Consider the following 17,179-nt stretch of genomic DNA (forward strand, 5'->3'; position numbering starts at 1 on the left):
AGATTATGGAGTATATCATAAGTAACAAAATATAAAATTTATTATGTATGTAGTTCATTGTTTTTTTTTTTTTTTTTTTTTCATTTGGTGCATAAAAACCTGAAAAGTGTTCAGAAAGTTTCAACTAAATTTAATCAATTTTCAAATTTGAATAAACTAATTTTAGTTAAAAAAAAAAAACTTGAGTGGTTATTAATACACTCTAAATATTGAAATATATGTATTATTTTATCTGATAAGATAAAATTTTTTAAAAATTAATAAATTAATCGTACTTGAATTAAAAAAAGTAAAAATAAAAAAAAATTTATTATTCGAAATCACCTAATTATCATTAAATAATCATGTATACAATATAAAAGTATAACAAAAGATTTCAAATGAAAACTTTTAGCCTATACTTAAATTAGTGTAAGTGAATAGAAAGGAAGGTAAAAGAAAGGAAATGAATAAACCTTTTTTAACCTTTCATTTGTTTGGACTTCACATAAATTAAAATAAAGGAAAGGGATGGATGCTTAATCCCCTTGCTTTCCTTTGCATTTTTTTCATTTCTTAATTATCCTAAATTGGGAGAAAAGGAAGGGAAAGAAAAAGAAAAAGAATAAAATTTTAAAAACTTGAAATAACTATTACACCCTAATTTTTTTTTTATTTCAAATAAAGTTTTTATTTATTTTCAAATCTAGTTAATGCCAAATCTTCTAATGATCCTTCATGAACTCAGAGTTTAATATATATATATATATATATATATTTAAAAAAAAAAACAAGATATTATTTTATTATAACAGAAAACAAAAAACAAAAATGAAAATGATTTAATTTCATATTATCGTTTTAATACATAAATCAATATATATATATATAATCGTACAAAAAATAATGTACCAATTAAAAGAATCAAATTGGTGTCCTAAATCACATAATCATTATTGTTTACCATGTCATTTGTCTAGTCAATAAATATATTCGTAAAATTAATTTAAACACATTTGTCATGCGTTGTGGGTAAAAACTTGGGATATTGTATTTCTACATTTTATAACAAGTTTTTAGAAGATATTTGGTTTTTTACAATTAAAAATATTATATATTATTTTACATTTATAGCTTAATATTTCACTAAAAAAATTTAGTTTGAAATTTATTTGTTATTTTATAAAAACAAAGTTATAATTAAAAAAATTTATAATTAATCATTTTCTTTCTTTTTTCACTCTTTAAATAAATAAGGGTTATTATGATTTTTTTTCCTTTCATTCATTAATTTAGCTATCCAAAAAAAATTACATGTATCATTTTCTTTTTTCTATAAACTTTCTTCCCTTACTTTCATTTTCTTTTCCTTTACTAATATTTATCCAAACATAACATTAGATTTAGTAAAATGTCATTTCAACTTTAGTATTTATTCATTTCCATTAATATTTTAATGTTGTTATAGAAAAAAATTAGAAGTTTAATAAAACTCATTATAATATTAATAAAAATATTTTAATGTTCTTTTCCTTCACTAATATTTATCCAAACATAACATTAGGTTTAGTAAAATGTCCTTTCAACTTTAGTATTTATTCATTTCCATTAATATTTTAATGTTGTTATAGAAAAAAATTAGAAGTTTAATAAAACTCATTATAATATTAATAAATCAAATATTAGAGAATCATAAACTATTATAATTATTATTTTCTTAACTTCAAAAAAAATATTTATTTTTAATAGTGCACTATATAAACATACTAAAAGAAAAATATATTTTAATTATTATAATTTGTTGTTTAAATATAACTTATTTTGTAAAGTTTTTAAAGCAGATAAAAAGAAATAATATTTTTTTAGTGTTAAATTAATTATTAACAATTTGAAACTATTCAATACTTAACTTCTTTTTTTAATTAAAATGATGTAAAAAATGAACTATAAAAAATCATGATTTATTTGCATGAGTACCAACTATATTTTAAGTTTTCATTTTTAATATATTTATTTTAATCAATATCAATTATCTATTTTATTTTTAAAATATAAATAATGTTAACCATAAATTATTAAGATAATGAATTTTTTTAATATTATAAAAAGTTTTCAAGATGAAATTAAAAAGTTCTTACATCTTCTTTAAAATAATTTCTTTTATGTTAAATAAATGAATAAATGAAAATTTTTATTAAAGATTATAACAAGTGGATCATTTTGCTTATTTTCAAATTTATATGAAATTTGGCAAATATAATTAAAAAATTATTATTTTATACATATATTTTAATATAAATGGCTCGATAAGTTACATACAACATGTTTTTATAATATGATTAAGTAATAATTAAAAGTATATATAAATTAAATTAATATTTAATTTTTATATAAAAGAAAAATATCTACTAAATAAAAGTGGTTAAAATCCAAATTACTTGTATATTTGACATCTTTTCCCAAACCATCAATAACAAATGTAAATAACAAATTAATATATCTAACAAGCAAATAGTTTCAAAAAAGGCAAACAATTACAATTTAAAAATAGTCTAACTAATGATAAACAGAAAATCACTTATATAGTAAAAAAAAAAACAAACCATAAGTCATGAAGAAAATAAAAAGTTTGCAAAAAATTAACAAAATCAGTTGAAAAGATTATAAATGCAAAGAAAATCAAAAGTCAAGAGACTTAGGTTTTATTTGAAATTTTATGTAACCAAACACTACATAATTTAACATGACATTTATTGAAAAAATGAGTTTTATTATTTTATTTCACAAGGTAAAAAAAATTTTAAAAAAGAGATTTTAGTAAATCAATCGTACTTGAATTAAAAATTGTAAAAATGAGAAAGACTCATTATTTAAATTCACTTAATTAATATAGAAAATCATGTAAGTATAATATAAATGTTTAATGGAAGAGTACCTGATGAAAACTTTTAAAAATATTTATTAAAATATCTTTTCAACTCCGATATTTATTTATTTTTATTAATATTTTAATGTTATTATATAAAAAAAATAAAAATTTAGTGAAACTTAATAAAATGATAATTAAACATTAAATAACCATATTATTGTTGTTATTTCTTCTATTTTCACAAAATATTTATCTTTTAATAACCGGTTACATTAAAAATATAAAAAGGTGAAAGTATTTATCTTTATTTTATCATAAAAAAGCCTTAAACTTTATAACTTTATTTAGATAAACCTTTATACTCTTGTTACATTCAAATAAACCTTTTAATTTTTAATTTGCATCCAAAATAAAAACTCTTAGCCTTTTATTTATATCCAAATAAGTCTTTAAACATTTAATTTATATCTAAATAAATCTTTAACATAAATCATTATTTCATTTAAAATAAGGACTTAATTGAATACAAATTAAAGTATAAAAATTTATTTAGAGATTTATTTAAGAAAAGTGGAATTGTTTATAAGCTTTTTTAGTATTTTAGCTAGTAGGTCATTTACTACCAATTCGAAATTATTTGTGCTCAATTTTTTTTTTTTGGAAATTAAAATGATGATAAAATCAATTATAAAAAAAAAATCATAAGTTATTTGCATGAGTAACATCTATTATTTAAGCTTACATTTTTTATATTTTTATTTAAATCGATATTGATTATTTACTTTAATTTTTTAAAATATAAATAATGTTAACCATAAATTTTATGAAAATGAATGTTTTTTGGCATTATAAAAGTTTGCAATATGAAATTGAAATAACTTTGCATTCTTTTAAAAATAAATTATTTTTTGTGTCACATAAATGATTAAATGAAAATTTTAACTAAAGATTATAGGTTAATTTTTGCCATTTTCATATCTACATGAAATTTGAGAAAATATAATTAAAAATCATTAACTTTATGATATATGTTCTCATATAACGTTATTTATAAAATACTTTTTATATTTTTCTAGAAATGATTTAGCACGTTACGATTTTTTTTCTAATGAAATTATAAAATAATAATTATCAAAATGTATTAAACTAATATCTTTGCCATATAGCATTACTCAATAACAAATGTAAATAACAAATTAATATATTCAACAAATAAATAAATTCAATAAGGCAAAAAACAATAATTACAATTTATAAATGGTACAACCAATGACAAATTGAAGGCATCTCAAACATCACCAAATATTTAATTATAACTCGATAACAATAATGATGCAATTTTTGAAATAAAAATGAATTTTATATTTTATGATTACTACAAATAAATAAAATTTATTATCAAAACAGGTGAAAATGTGAAAATTTTAATTTTGATATAATTTTCTTTCTTACATGAAATCTAACAATTAATACAAAAATGTACTTAAAATCTAACAATTCTACTTGCATGAAATTACATGAAATCTAACAATTAACACAAAAAAATAACCAAAAATAAAATAACAACTACATTGCGAAAAATACGAAAGACTGGCTAAAATAATATCAAACAATAGTTTCAACATAGAACTAGTAAAATAATATGTGAGTAAAACTATATTTTTTTATTTCCAATTAAATTAATGTATAAATTTACTTACCTAATATAATTCATACAAAAAATTATTAAATATAAAAACTTAAAAATTAATATAAAATAATACAATATGAATTTTATAAGAAACCAAGAAATAATATAAAAACTTTTATCCATTTTCACAAATTTATCCACAGAAAAGGAACATGTTATTAATAACTTTTCCTAAAAAAAGTAATAAATAAGAGATTATTCAATAAAAATTATAACTTAAACTTTAAGAATAAAAAATTCTTAAAAGATGAAAATAAATAAGATTACAAAGTTAAATAGATTATATATATTTTATAAGAAACCAAAAATATAAATAAAAAAGAAATGATTAAAATGATATTTACTTCAAATAATAATAAAAAAGTTATTTTTTGAAATAAATCATCACCCTTATAATATTACCAATATAGAAGATATTACAAAAAAAGATATCCTAAATCTTGAAGGCATAACATCATACAATTTACGAACTCATCACTAATAATTTGAAGATGAAAGAAATTTATGCCAATAACAGTACCAATAATATATAATGAAAAATTTTAAAATAAAACATTTAAAAAAAGTGCAAAAACTCAAAATCTATAAAAAATTATCAAAAAAATAAAACTATTAGCACTTAGTTAAATGCTCATTAAAACAATCATAAGCTACAAATGAAAAAGCATATCGTAAAATATTTACACTTCATCAAGCATATCTTTAGTAACGGTATTAATAAGAAAATGAATCTATCATTAGCTGTAATTACCCAATAATTATTTTTATTTTATACAATTGAAAGTTATTTTATATAATACAAACCCTATCACGAATTTTATTCTTCAATCAATATGCATTACAACTTCAAAGAATATAATGAATATAAAATCTTTACAAAGTAAAAAAAAATATAAATTAAATCAAAAAATAAAAATAAAAATAAAAATATAACAAAAATAAATTTATTTACTTTTTTTTTTATCTACCAACGTTATTTCTGTGCTAACACATTATTTACTCTTATAATTATAAATATTTTCATAATTGACAAACATAAAATTTGATCATTCTCATCTTTTAAAAATTAATTTAGCAATCCTTACAAATTCTAATTGGCTAAAAGGCAACTTAAAATAAAATAATCATGACAAAAAAAAAAAAAAACACAAACACTAAAATATATACCAATCGGCTAAAAAAATTTGAAATATCAAATAAAAGATCATAGATCATGATTAAAAAAAAATATAATACAAACATAATAAAAAAATCTCATGATTAGTAACAAAAAATATAATACAAATATAAAATACACTTATATAACCATCTCATCTTTAAAATAAAAGAGTTAAAAAACTATACGTCATAATAAAATTAAAAGTCAGAAATCTAACCGAGAGAAAATCAAAGATTTTAATAAATTTTAATAAATTATGATTTTAAAGAATATAAATTAAAAGAAAATCAAAAGTAAAGAATACATATAAATATTAAGCAATCAAAAAGTTTATTATGTTTTATGTAATAAAATTAAAAAATATAAATTTAGAATTTATGTAAAAGACTTGACATTTATTGCAAAATATTTGAGTTTTGTATATTTATATGATTTTTGTTAGTTTAGTATTTAAAAAAATTAAATTATTAAGTTGATACTCTAATTTTTATTTAGTTATCCATTTTGATACATTAAACTAATATCGTCAATCAAATTATTTACGTGACATGAATATATAATAAAATATTGACACATATTAAAAAAATTTAATCAGTATTATTTCATCAATTGTTACATTAATATAGAAACAAAAATTCGAAAAAAATTAAAAATTTTAAAAAATTAAAGAATTTTTAAAAAAATCTTAAATACTTAAAAAAAATGAACAATTAAAAAAATAAAAAATTTAATAAATTTAATAAAAATATAAAAATATAAAAATTTAAAATAAAATTTTAATAAAAATAATTTTTTAAAAAATTTAAAAAACTTAAAATATGATAAGTAAAAAAATATAGAAATTTTGGAAAAATCTCAAAAATTTTAAAAAAAATTTACGAAAATTAAAAAATCTAAAAATTTAATAAAAATAAAAAAATTCAAAAAATATAAAAAATTAAAAAGGACAGACTTCCACGTGTCAGTGATCAGTGATCTTTGCCACAGGTTTATTTATCCAAAATTACCAAAAAAGAAAAAAAGGGTAATTTTTTGTGAACGAGATAAGATTAATCAAAATGGATGGACAGGCTTCCACGTGTCACTATGGAACTGATACGGACAGGAGTGGATCGCCCAAAACGGAGGAACTGGTCCAAAGCAGTTTTTGCTTGACCTTCAGTGACCGGTATACTCACGGATTCTCAACAGTTATTCCAGTTAAAGCCCACAAGTTATATAAATGCAAGCAGTTTTTTTGTGGGTTCAACAAAAAAAGAAGAAGAAGTTTTGGGAGTTTTTCATGGGGGTTTTATGTTGATGAGACTCAGACTCAAAAAACCCATCTTTAAAGGTGAAGTTTTTTTTAATGTTCTTATCTTGCTCTTGAAACTTGCTACTTTTGCTTTGATTTTTTTGAGGTTATTTTAGACATTGTCCTTGGTTGGTGGAATACTGGAATTCATGTCTAGAAGGAAGTTAAGTTAGTTTCTGTCTCTGAGAAAATGAGAGTTTGAGAAGTTTGTTAGTCAAGCACTCAATCGGAAAAGTTTATATTTTTTTTTATTTATTTTTCTAGATTGTGAGGTTTTTGGATCCAAAAAAAACCCAATTTTAAATGTAAGTGTTTTGTTATTTTATTAAAGTGGATTGTTATTACGAGAAATGGAGTCAATTTGATGTTTCTCTAATACTATTTTTAAATGTAATGTAAGTGTCCTTCTGTCTGACTTTGTTTTTTTTTTTGAAGGATTGTTAAAATCTTGAAAAGTGGTGTTTGGTTTTATGGCTTTAAAATGCTTTTGCTGCTTCCTGGTCGATTGGTTTCCCCTATTTTGATAATCTAAGATACTCTCTTTGGTTGCATGATGTTTTGTAAGGGCTGTCTTTGGTTTCATTTATAACATCAACAAATCATGTTTTTCTCATGATTTTCATTTATCAATATAATTTGGAGTCGCTGGAATTTAAATTTGTTTGTTCATATCCATTGCTATATACAGCAATGAGTCCGTGCTGTGATACTCCTATTAGACTGGACAACTTTGGATCTGTACAAAGTTTACGCATTGCCTCATTCATTCTTAAAGGAGATACCACTGCTTACTTGTTTTTACATGCTTCTGTCTCTGTCCCTTTTTTTTTTTTGGTAAAATCTCTTGTTCAACTTGATGAATTCTCAAGTCTATTGTCATATTCTTGAATCTTTCTGATCATTAATATGTTTGTTTGCTGCGGTGTCTATTTTGTCATCTGCAGATTCAAGCCTGCCAGTTGGTTTTGATTAATGAATTCTTTTTTCAATGAATGCCTAAGACATGGTGTCACAGATGAGATTGGACTATGGTTTCAGTGGCTACCAGGTGCCTGTGTTTCCTTGAGCTTCTAGATCAGCACGGGTAAAGAAATGCTGCCAGTCTGGGATTATCTATCTAATTATTTTGTGTTTAAAAATATTGTTTTGATGATTATTGCTAAATGCTGGTTTTAGGCTAGGGTGCCAATTAGAAAGAAAAGTGGGAACAGTAAGAACCGTGCTTTTGAAATTTTGGCTAGTGTAGCTGGTGAACTGTTGCATGAAAGTAGAAATTTTGTGCCTCCTGATTATAAAGAGGATCAGCAAAATACTCCTAAAAATTCTGTGTTAAAGGGAGAAGAGGATGAAACGCAATCATCAAAGTGCAACCATTCTGATCGAGAAACTTATGATGAGAAAACCTTTATTAATGGCTACCGCCAAGTCCATACATTGAATAAGTTTTCACATGCTCAGAGCCAGTTTAATTTGAAAGCTTGTTCAAGTTTAAAGAGCTTTGGTCAGTCAGAGAAGATATATTTGGCTGATCAGTTGGCCAATGTCAATGATAGAAATGCAATCCCGTCTGCTGAAGTATGTATTTCTTCTCTTGTATCTGGGGAATATTCTGAAGGGCAAGTGGAGGATGCAGCAGCTGAGCTTTCAATTGTTCAAAGCGTTAAAAGTGCAACTCTTCCACATACAGGCAGTTTGGATGTGTTGGAAATGGGTCATAAGCCTCCCTTTTTCTGTTCAGAACGCAAGTTGAAGGCATCATGGTTCAAGGACTGGATAACTCTTAGTCCATCTAGGCATTTTGATAATATAGAGACAGTTTGTAGAGATAATGATGAAAATTACATTGGGTGCACTCAGGCTGCCACCCCATTGAAGGCCTTTAGGCTGCCATCTGACTTGGCAGATCGAAGAATTAAGAACCTGTCATCCAGACATTGGAGAGTATCTCCAAATTTGAATGGTGGGGCTTCCTTTAGAAATGGTATATGCCCATCTACGATTTTATTAATACTGGATTGTGCTCCTGTAGGATGAATGTAATTGTAGATGTCATGATACAGTTATTGAATTCCCTGAAGTTTGTGACTAATTATAAGTTCTTGCTCACGTTACTGGATATGGTAGGCATTCATTTCTATATTTGTTCTTTTAATGTTATAAATCCACCTTCTTGATTAAATGCCATTTTCTGATTAACTGATGTTTCTAGATGGGACAAGAAGAACAATTTTCCATAATGGGAGAACCGTTTATACACATCAAAGATCACAGAGGGTCTCTTCTTTCAAGAGAAGGAAGTTCTTTAATCAATGCCCATTCTCTGCACCTGATCAAGGCTTTCTGTTTGAAGACAGATTTAATTCTGCTGATAAAAGAAGCAATGGTGACAACTGTAGTGCAGGTGCAACAAAACATTGCTGCTAGCTTTCATTTTTCTTTATTTTATGGTCTTAGGCATTAGGGATATATTCAGTTTTTGGCTGAACAATCCAAGCTCTCACATGCAGTCGTTAGAGTGGCATCCTCAGTTGCAAGTCCAGGTCCACATCCTGGATCCAGAGACCGTAATGGTATGAAGATCATTGGCACAATGCATTAGTATCTGATCTGTTGCCCGTATTATCTAGGCATGCCCTAACTTTTTTCCTTTTCTATTTTGGGTTTATTCAGTGAAGCTTCATATCAAATCCTTCAAGGTTCCAGAGCTCTTTGTTGAGATTCCTACAACTGCAACTGTTGGTTCACTGAAAGTATGCAGTATTGCCTTCTTTTCTGTTGTTTTATAGCGTGCTTCCCTTCTTTGGCCCAAAAAAAAAAAAAAAGATATCATGCTTCCCTTCTATTCTAACTTTTATGTACAAAGTTTTATACCATTGGAGATAAAAAATGAACTTAATTTGTGAACTATGATTCTTTGGACAGGAGCATAACATTATAACAATATTCATGTCATTTGATAAAATGCTTCTTCTTATGAGACAAATGGTGCTTTGGTCTCTTTGGTATTTTAAGAAATAATGTATAGCCTTATCAGAAATGAAGGAACCTCTTTTTCTTTATTTTCATGGATATGAGGTCAAGCATACTGGTTGTGTCTGCACCGTGATAGTTAATGTCTAATGGTTTTTATAGAGGACAATCATGGAGGCAGTGACTACCATACTGGGAGATGGCTTACACGTTGGTATCCTTCTTCAAGGAAAGAAGGTTAGAGATGATAGCAAAACTCTACTTCAGACCGGTATTTCACAAGATCACAAGCTTCGTAATTTGGGATTTACATTGGAGCCCAGACACACGCAACTTATAGCACCTTGTCTCTCAGGAGAGCAGGATCTGACAAGGTAAGTATTTGGTATTCGTAAAGTTTAAAAGAAACCCGACCTTTTAGTTTTCCACTTCTGTTGCTCATATTCTCACTCACTCTTTTCTAAACTTTTAAATTATTTGTCTTATTTAAATTGTAGTATTATGTTCCATTACCAGGCATGCAACATCTTTTACTATAGAACCAGGGACTTCCAGTGTCTCCCTTGTCCCTCCTGTGACGGATTGCAACGGTGGTGCTGAAAGTGACCTTTATCTAGTTTCCTCTCTTTCCAACATATCAGCTAATAGCACTATTCCAAAATCCCAATCTGTTGTCTCAATTCCGGCAATTAGTGTGGAGGCATTGGCTATTGTTCCCTTTCATCACAGACCTGGGCATCATGAGCTTGTCCAGCGCCGTATCAGAAGACCCTTCACTGTTTCAGAAGTAGAAGCATTGGTTGAGGCAGTTGAGAAACTAGGAACTGGAAGGTTACTTTTATGATTATCCTTTGGCTGGCAAACTCTTAATTGTAGACTTGCAGTGCTCTGGGTCCTAAGCTTCTATTAAATTTTGTAGGTGGCGCAATGTCAAATTGTGTGCATTTGACAATTCAAAACATTGTACATATGTGGATTTGAAGGTGAATGATCCATTTTTGTTTCTGCTTCAGTTTGGAGGCGTATGCTTGTCAATCAATTGTATGAGTATGTCTCCCTATTCACTAATGTTTTCCCAACAATTGACTGACCTTTCTTTGCCATTCATTATGCCTTCCATATTGTTTATTTTGCACTTTCTCTGCTTACAGCACCATAGATTAGAGGAAAAGAGTTTTGGAACACATGGGATTAATTCTAGTCGTCTGTATGAATTGCTTAATATCTTTACTTTACATCAATGGTGTGTTTTTTGCGTAAAATATGTCTAGTTATTCTAAGGTTTCCATCATCATTCTTCCAGCTTTTGGTTTCCTAAAGCAGAGTTTATTCCATCATGTTAAGATTCTTTATTTGTTGAATATTGTCTATGTACCTTAGAGGGTTTTCTCATAATGTGTTTTGGGGATCATGCAGGATAAGTGGAAGACATTGGTCCATACAGCAAGAATCTCACCTCAGCAAAGGAGGGGAGAACCTGTAGCGCAGGAGCTTTTAGACAGGGTCCTAGCTGCCCATGACTACTGGTCCCAGCAGCAGGCCAAGCAACAGCTCAAGTCAGTTGTCTGAGATTTTACTAGATCTCTGGTCAATCTTGTAAATCTGTGATGTAATGAAATTTCTGTAAATGAAAGATATGTAGCTAGTATGCTCACTATCATAACGTCTAGATCCGGGATCTATCGCTAGACATTGATTTTTAGGGAGTCGTCACCAATCTTTTTTTATCTAGGTGCGATTGGTCGCATAAAGAATTTGTAATTTGTCATTTCAGGGAACACTTAAGTTTAAGGGTCCCTAAAAGAATAGGTTTAGGTCTACTAATCAGAACATGGTTCGGTTACGTGTGAAAAAAATTATAACACACTCACAACGCTCATCAAAAGATGGTATCAGCTTAAATTTGTGTTATGTAAAAGTCTTAAAATTTTATCAAGTAATTAATTGTTGAAAATTATTCTCAATTGACTCTAATACTTTCAGCAAAAAATTGAAAAAATTTTTTCGTCTCAAGAGTATATAAGAAAAAATATTGTTTCACTTATAGAGGTTTCGTCGTCGGATTAGTTAAAGAAAAATCAAAATAAAAAAGAAGGAAAGAATGATTGTTCTTGTGTAGGAAAAATTGATACTTTTAATTTTTCTTCAAAAATATTTTTTGAAAATTTATTTTTAAGGAAAATTGATACTTTTAACTTTTTCTCAAAAATTTTTTTTTGAAAATTTATTTTTTAAGAAAAATTGATACTTTCAACTTTTTTTCAAAAATATTTTTTGAAAAATTTATTTTTAAGAAAAATTGATACTTTCAACTTTTCTTTAAAAATATTTTTTGAAAATTTTGATTTTCAAGAAAAATTGATACTTTCAACTTTTTCTCAAAAATCTTTTTTGAAATTTATTTTTAAGAAAAATTGATACTTTCAACTTTTCCTTAAAAATATATTTTTTGAAAATTTTGATTTTTATTTAAAGAAAATCGAATAAAAAAATAAATAAATAAAAAAATAAAGAAAAGTAAAACAAAAATAAAAATAAAATAAAGATAAAAAGAATATTAAATAAATCTAATCTAAAAAAAAAACAAATAAACAAATAAATAAAAAAAAAAAACCTGGAGAGGCTCGGATCGTGGCTCGGCTCAGCTCGGTTCAAAGAAGAGAAACGACTCAGGGGGCGGCTTGGGAAGCTCGGCTCGGCTCGGAGGGGGGAAGGCACGCGCGACTCAGGAAGCGGGTTGACGCTCGGGTCGGATCTCGGCAAAACGCGCGGATCCTCTAGGTTACTTAAGGCCAAAATGACGTCATTTTGAGAGGGTATAAAAGACACTTCCTTCTGTTTTTTGGCAGAACGCTCCTCTCTTTTCTCTCTCTTTTTCTTTTTTTCCTCTCCCTTTTCTCTAAAAGGTCGAAGAACTCCGGTTGAAGATTCATCAGATTCTGGGTTTTGTCGTCGGAATCTGGGTTTTTTTACCGGAAGTTCGTCGGAAGTTCACCGGTTTTTGGGATTCTTTTGTCGAAAACTGGACAGGTCACCGAAAACTTCAAGGTTGGCCGAAATTTACGTTGGAAAATTCAAACTTCGTCGAAAAATTCACCGGAATCTGAAATTTTTCCAGAAATTTCTAGAAAAAAAATCGCCAAAAATTCTCAAAAATTTCTTCTCACTCCCAGAACACTCCTAAACCTTTTCTTAGCTCTCTATACGTCCCTATTCTCTCAATCAATAGCTTTTGCTTACTGTTTTCTGTGTCCTTGCATCTGTTCCAGGGGTCCTTTATATAGGGATTGATCATGAGTTTTTGATCAATCCCAATTCCTCTTTAGACGAGAATTCAATCTTTGAATCCAATCTGGACTCTTCTGATTGAATTCTCATTCACAATGGGATTTTTCAACTTTTAATCACATCCATCAAAAAAGAAAAGAAAAAAAAATAATGATAATAATAAGATAATCGGTAAAAAAATAGATAAAATTAACAGATAATTTAAAAAATAATAAAAAATAAAATAAGATAAACCCAAAAATATATTACAAAAAAATAATAATAAATAAATTATAATATAATAATAAATATATAACTATATAAAAATACATATAAATATTAATAGAAAAAAAATAAGTAAAAATATACATATAATAATAAATAATAAAATACATAAAATACAAAAAAGAAAAGAAAAAAAATACAAAGTAGAAATTGAATTGGGCTTACCCATTTGGGCCAGGCCCAATTGATCTGGGCCTGGACCCAATTGGGTGTCTACAACTGCCCCTCTTTGTAAATTTTTTGTGAAACAGAAATTGCGCAAAGACGTAGACACCCAATTAAGACTCAACTTAACATTGTCATTTTTTGTTTTTTTTTCTTTGTTTTTTTGTGTTTTTTTTATGTTTTTTTTTTTTTTTACCAAAGCTCCTCTAAACAGAGGCTCAACGACTTTGAGAAACATAAATTGCTCCTCTAAACAGAGGCACCACGACTTTTAAAAATAAATTGCTCTTCTAAACAGAGGCACCATGACTTTTGGAAAGTAAATTGCTCCTCTAAATAGAGGCACCACGACTTTGGAAAATAAATTGCTCCTCTAAACAGAGGCACCACGACTTTGAAAAATAAATTGCTCCTCTAAACAGAGGCACCACGACTTTGAGAAAGTAAATTGCTCCTCTAAACAGAGGCACCATGACTTTGGAAAAGTAAATTGCTCCTCTAAACAGAGGCACCACGACTTTGAAAAATCAATTACTCCTTGACGATCATGTCCAAAGGAGTTGAAAGTTGTGTTTGAAGGAATTTCAGGGGATTATGCCCCAAGGTCTTATAAATCAACCCTGATACCAAAAGACATCTTATTTCAAGGATTAGGGACTTACCTGACAAGCTTTTCTTTTTCAATTTTGCAAGATATCTTCATATCTATCTTTTCCATGTGGGATGTTGGAACACCCCTGCTTCTTGAATTTGTACACTATATTTTCTTGAAAGTAGTGTATGCTATGCAAATGTATATGAATTTCAATGCATGCTATGTAAATGTTGGCCAAATAATTCCTATTCAATGTATGGTACTTAAGTTTCTCAAGCTCTTTTTTTTTTCTTGGGTGTCAAGCCCTTTGATTCCTCAAGGATCCAATTGCACTGTTCTTCTAAGATCGAACCAGTGTAGCTCTTAATTATTTCTTCCATTCATATTCTTCCTGTAACAAAAAATCTCTTCCCAAATTCAATGTCCTAATCAGGAGTTGAACATCTCGATTCTGCCTTTATCACTCTTGATTTATTCAATGTAATGTAAAAATCTTTTTATGTTGTTATTCATTCACCAATCATTATTTCAAACTCAAAAAGTGAGAATGCATTTGTACATTTCTTCCATTGTGGGGTACTAAGAAGAAATGGATATGAATGGTAGGAAAATAGTCATCAGAAAAAGGCCTAAAGAATGAAATAAAATATTTTTTATTAGCAAAATGTTGGCAAACTTTGGCCAAGAAAGAATTACAAGGATAGGTATGGGGATAAAGCCCAAAATGAACAATCAGATAATCATGATAACACATCTCAAAGTTTTTTTCTGAAAACCCAACCCTCTGATGTATTCAACAACTTGGAACTCTTTCGAATTTGTTAGTCTCCATATCAGTGGACTTTCAGATTCGATGCTGTATTCTCCTTATCTAAGCCGCCTTTTCAGGTTTTCAACTTAGACAAACCCCCTATAACTCAAACTATCCTTTTTGGGTTTTCGCCTTGAGTCCTCATTTTTCAATCACTTTTTCATTTTTTATTTTTTTTCATCATTTTTCATTTTTTTATTTTTTTTATATTTTTTTTAAGCATAGTACTTTTTTACAGCATCAGAATTTATAGGATGGGGTAAATCACTTTCATCTATCTCAGTCAGTATCAATGTTCCACCCGAAAAAGTTTGTTTCACCACATATGACCCTTCCCAATTCGGAGTCCATTTTTCTCTACTATCGTGCTGGATTGGGAGAATTTTTTTCAAAACCAACTCTCTTTCTCGAAAGCAACGGGGTTGAATCTTCTTATCATGAGCCCTCATCATTTTTCTTTGATACAGTTGACCATGGCACAGTGCAGTCAATCTCTTTTCTTCTATGAAATTTAACTTCTCATAACGTTCACGAATCCATTCAGCTTCTTCTAACTCAACTTCTTTTAAAACTCTCAAAGAGGGGATCTCTACTTTCACTGGTAGTACAGCTTCCATCCCATAAACCAAAGAAAATGGGGTTACCCCAGTGGAGGTGCGAACTGACGTTCGATATGCATGCAATGCAAATGGTAACTTCTCATGTCAATCTTTGTAAGTCTCGATCATCCTCTCCAAAATCTTTTTTATGTTCTTATTGGCTGCCTCAACTGTCCCATTCATTTTCGGACGATATGGTACCGAGTTATGATGCTTGATCTTGTATTGAGCACATATTTCTTGCATCATTTTACTATTTAGATTCTTGGCATTGTCCGAAATAATTCTCTCTGAAAGTTCATATCTACAGATGATTTTCTTTTTTATGAACTTACAAACCATAGAACGTGTCACATTTGCATATGATGCTGCTTCTACCCATTTTGTGAAGTAATCTATCATCACGAAAATGAATCTGTGCCTGTTAGAAGCCTTTGGGGTAATTGGACCAATGACATCCATGCCCCACGTTGAAAATGGCCATGGTGGTGCCATAACATGTAAAGCAGACGACGGAGCATGAATCTTATCAGCATATATCTGGTATTTATGACATTTACGAGCATAATCAATGCAATCATTCTCCATAGTCAACCAATAATATCCTACTCTCATGATCTATCTTACCATCATATGTCCACTAGTATGTGCCCCACATATTTCATCATGCACCTCTTTAATGATTTTTTTCGCTTCAGTCTCATTTACACACCTCAATAATACTTGATCCTTGCTTCTTTTGTAAAGGACATCCCCATCCAAGAAAAAGCTCATAGCCAATCTTCGGATAACCCTTTTATCATTTTCTGTTGCTTGAACTGGATACTGCTGATCCTTGACATACTGTAAGATGTCATAATACCAGGGCTTTTCATCTTCTTCTCCCTCTACATTAGAATAATAAGCTGGTATATCTTTAACATCTAACTTGATGGGCTGAATATCGGTATTATCATTAATTTAAACCATTACAGCCAGGGTAGCCAATGCATCAGCAATCAAATTCTCTTCCTGAGGTAAGTGATCAAACTAGACATTTTCAAATTGTTTCGTCAGTTCTAGAATATACTTATGATATAGAACGAGTTTTGAATCTCTCGTCTCCCATTCTCCTTTCAACTGATATATGACTAGAGCTGAGTCTTTAAACACTTTTAGTACTTTCACTCTTCTATCTATAGCAGCTTGCAGGCCCATGACACATGCCTCATATTCAGCGATGTTATTTGTGTAATTAAAATTTAACCTCGCTGTTGAAAGACAGTATTGTTCTTCTGGAGAAATCAGAATTGCCCCAATTCCATGCCCCAAGGCATTAGCAGCTCCATCGAAGTACATTCTCCAACATTTTTCTACATACTCTCCTTCCTCTAGTTGAAAAATAGTCATTAAGTCTTCATCAGGGAATTCTAGCTTCATCGGCTCATACTCTTCAGTAGCACGATCTGCAAGAAATTCTGCTATAACGCCTTATTTTATTGCTTTTTGGCTCACGT

The 17,179-nt window shown here is 28.2% G+C and overlaps 1 pseudogene across 1 annotated transcript; it reads left to right on the forward strand.

Annotated features, from left to right (window-relative positions):
• The first annotated feature begins 7,979 nt into the window (after positions 1–7,979).
• On the forward strand, positions 7,980–11,624 carry LOC111311078 (telomere repeat-binding protein 5-like; annotated as a pseudogene). The gene is made up of 9 exons (XR_016342597.1): positions 7,980–8,075; positions 8,168–8,972; positions 9,201–9,392; positions 9,499–9,561; positions 9,662–9,741; positions 10,124–10,335; positions 10,478–10,792; positions 10,881–10,944; positions 11,378–11,624. The product of XR_016342597.1 is annotated as a telomere repeat-binding protein 5-like (transcript).
• Positions 11,625–17,179: the final 5,555 nt, after the last annotated feature.

The sequence above is a fragment of the Durio zibethinus genome, chromosome 1, assembly GCF_047325235.1.
Source record: "Durio zibethinus cultivar Kanyao isolate XHJ-2024 chromosome 1, ASM4732523v1, whole genome shotgun sequence".
In the NCBI taxonomy this organism is placed as follows: Eukaryota; Viridiplantae; Streptophyta; class Magnoliopsida; order Malvales; family Malvaceae; genus Durio; species Durio zibethinus.